At 41.6% G+C, this 3,454-nt stretch overlaps 1 non-coding gene across 1 annotated transcript; it reads left to right on the top strand.

The window, feature by feature from the left end:
* The first annotated feature begins 1,875 nt into the window (after positions 1-1,875).
* Positions 1,876-1,982, top strand: LOC145071892 (small nucleolar RNA R71). Its single transcript, XR_013690853.1, has one exon. It is a non-coding gene; the product is annotated as a small nucleolar RNA R71 (small nucleolar RNA).
* Positions 1,983-3,454: the final 1,472 nt, after the last annotated feature.

Genomic DNA, 3,454 nt, shown 5'->3' with positions numbered 1-3,454 from the left:
CCATCTTCTTCATGCTTATGTTTTGTGCCCTTTGTTTGCTCCTTGCACTCCATAGCATTCTCCTCTTCTTTCACCACCGGCCTTGTTACTTTTGAAGTGACTTCCTCTTCATCACTTGTCATTTTCTCGTCCTCTTCGCTCACCCAAGAAGGCGGGCTCTTGTAATCTATGACTTCAATCAAATACGGAATAGATGCCCTTGGTTTTGTCCTCTTGTCTTGATGAACTGCCTTTATCTCTTCTTCCATAAGCTTTTCCAGCTCTTCTAGTTCAGTCTCCTCATTAATCGTGAACACCTCTTCTTTCTCTTCTTGAAAGTCATCTCTTATCCCGAAGACTTCTTGTTCATCCCCAACCCTTAAAGTGAGCTTGGACTCGCGGATATTAACAAGGGCACCAGCAGTGTTAAGCAATGGCCGACCAAGGATTATCGGAACATCTGTGTCTTCTTTCATGTCCAAGACTACAAAGTCTATTGGAAAATCAAATTTTCCAATTTTCACCAAAATATCCTCCACTATGCCTCGGGGTTGTGTCACCGAACGGTTCGCCATGTGAATCTTCATTTTTGTAGCCTTCATTTTCTGAATCTCCAATTTTTGATAAAATGAAAAAGGCATTAGATTAATGCTAGCCCCAGAATCGGCTAAAGCATTAACCTTCATTTTATTCCCAAACTCACATGGAAGAGTGAGGCGTCCAGGATCCCCCATCTTTTCTGGTGTTTTTCCCAACACAGCTTTTGAAGTTTGTTCACTTAGAATCACTGTAGACTGCTTCTTTAATTGCCTTCGCGTATCTATCAAGTCTTGCAGTAATTTCTGGTTCTCGGGAGCTTCGGATAAGGTCTCAACAAAGTGAGTATTAATTGGAATCCCTTTCACATGCTTCACAACCTCTAAATGTTCCTTCTCCAGTTGACTAAGTGCTGCGCGGGTGGGAAATGGCATAGGTGGATGATAAGCTGGAATAGGCTCAAAGGATTTTTGCTCAGACTTGCGCCACGTCGTGGCCAGAGGAGTGCCACGTCGTGGCGAGCCTAGTTAAGCACTTTCTCCATTTTTGATCCTTGATTTCTTGGGCTGCTGTGTTTCTTCTTCCAACGCTTCCAGGAACTCAGATATTGTATCTTCTTCAGTATCGATGGCCATTACGTGAGATTGGGCTTTTACTTCGGGATTCTTCGGGGACAATTTTTCATGAACTAAAGTGGCTAGTTGACCAAATTGTACTTCAAGGTTATGGATGGAGGCCTGCTGGTTCTTTATCAATGTTTGTTGTTCCATGATAGCGGAATCCGTGGCATTGTGTCTCTTTTCCGAAGCGTCCATAAACTTCATCAAAATGGTCTCTAGGTCGGGTTTCTTCTTGATTGGTGGCTGCTCCTTTTGGTAAAGGCCTCGACCTATCTGTCTATACTTCTCTTCTTTTTGCTTCTTATACTCTTCATATGGCAGCCCCTCCTTCTTCGGTTTCCTCCAGTCATCATCAAACTTATCCCCACTAGAGTAGCACACTTGAGCTTTTCTGTTCCCAAACTCATCCACATTGCAGTCCTTGGTCAAGTGTGGACCACTGCATCGCTCGCACCCCACTCTTATGGCATGTATCGACTGGTCCATTTGTGTTATCCTGCGATCCATGTTATTTAGCATGGCCATGACAGCTGCAATTTCTTCAGTTTGGGCCCCTCCACCGCCTTTGCTTCCGTCCTGCCTCGGGTTATGGTATTCGCGGGAGTGTTTCGCGAATTCTTCAATTAGCTCCTTGACCTCCCTTGGATTTTTCTTTGTCAACGGTCCTTGAGAATCAAGGAGTTGTCTTGTCATCACATTGACCCCATCATAAAAGATTGACATCTCTTGCTGCACATTTAGGTCATGTTGAGGGCAATTTTTGAGTAAGCCCTTGTACCGCTCCCATGCTTCGTATAGTGACTCCCCCGGCTGTTGATCAAAGTTGGCTATTGCCTTCTTGAGTTTGGCTATTTTGGATGGTGGGCAAAACTGGTCCAGGAATTGCTCACGCATTTGAGCCCAAGTGGTGATTGTGCCCGGTGGGAGTGCTTTTAACCACTCCTTAGCAGCTCCTTTGAAAGTGATGGGAAACATCCTAAGCAAGACTGTATTCCTGTTGACATTTGGGACATTGAAGTAATCTGCAATGTCGTTGACTTCATCTAGATGCTTAAAAGCATCCTCATGATCTTTCCCAAAAAATGGGATGTCCTTCAGCGCAGTCAATATGTGTCCCTTCAGCTCGAAGGTGGCAGTGGCAGGTATTGCAGGTTGGACTAAACCGGAACCCATATCTTCTCGAATCCGCTTCTTGTATGCTCCCATGGACATTTCTTCAATTGTTGCCATCTCGTTCCTTGGCTCGTTCTCGGGTTCACTTGTGTGTTCTTCAAATTCTGGTTCGGTATCGTATTCGGACTCGGGTTGCAAGGGTGTATGATCCAAATGCTCAAGATTGCTCTTGTGCTTCGCTGATGAACTTGACTCTCCTGTCTTCTTTCCCGACTTCCTAGAAAAGGCTGACTTTAATTCTTGCAAGGGCGTCTTTTTCTTGTGAAGTGCGGATTCAGGGTCTTCCAGTGGTGGCACCAAGTGTGTGTTTGAGCTTCTGGTCATGAACTCCTGCAACTTGCTAAACTAAAACGTAAAACTGATCTAAAATAAGAAAAACCAACTACAAACTAATTTTTCAAAAATTATGTCTGTCCACGTCGTGGCAAGTATATGGCCACGTCGTGGACTCTGTGATTAACAGAAAATTTTTATTTTGCTGAAAAATTAACTTTTTGTGGCTTTGACTCCACAAGAAGGATCGATTAATTTAATGCAAATAAATAAGCTAAAAACTAAGCCGTTCCCCGGCAACGGCGCCAAAAACTTGATGTGTACAAAAGTACCCACTAATTTTAATATTTATAACCTAACAAACTTAACTATCTATGCACTTATAGGCAGTGTACCTAGTCAGATTACAGTATAGCTTGGGTAAGTCGGGTGTCGATCACAGGGAACGGTGTTCTAATTAATTTACTTACTATTAAATTAACCTAATTTATTTAACAAGTTTAATAATGGGTTTTATCTGGTTTTACAAGATCAGATGAACTTAAATCAAATTCAATAAATAAAAACACACTCTTGTTTAGTTTGAATCCACTTCTCCCTTATGGCTAGCTAACGATTACGGATTACTAAGTTGCTTTTTATTTATATTAGTAATTTAGTTCTATCTTACCAATACTTAACTAATTCATGTGAAACCATGTATGTTCACACATAATTAAACACATAACTAATTATGGATGTAAATATGCTATGTAAGATTTGTTGTGTAAACGCAATTATGATCACAATTTATGTTCTCTAGCACAGCTAAACTTTATTTATTCTAATTACTAACTAAGATTGGTCAATCCTAGTTCTAACAATTCAATGTT

This window comes from Lactuca serriola, chromosome 8 (genome assembly GCF_051521515.1).
Source record: "Lactuca serriola cultivar US96UC23 chromosome 8, Lser_US96UC23_V15, whole genome shotgun sequence".
Lineage (NCBI taxonomy): Eukaryota > Viridiplantae > Streptophyta > Magnoliopsida > Asterales > Asteraceae > Lactuca > Lactuca serriola.
The sequence above is the reverse complement of the archived record's forward strand: the minus strand, read 5'-3'. Positions and strand labels throughout refer to the sequence as shown.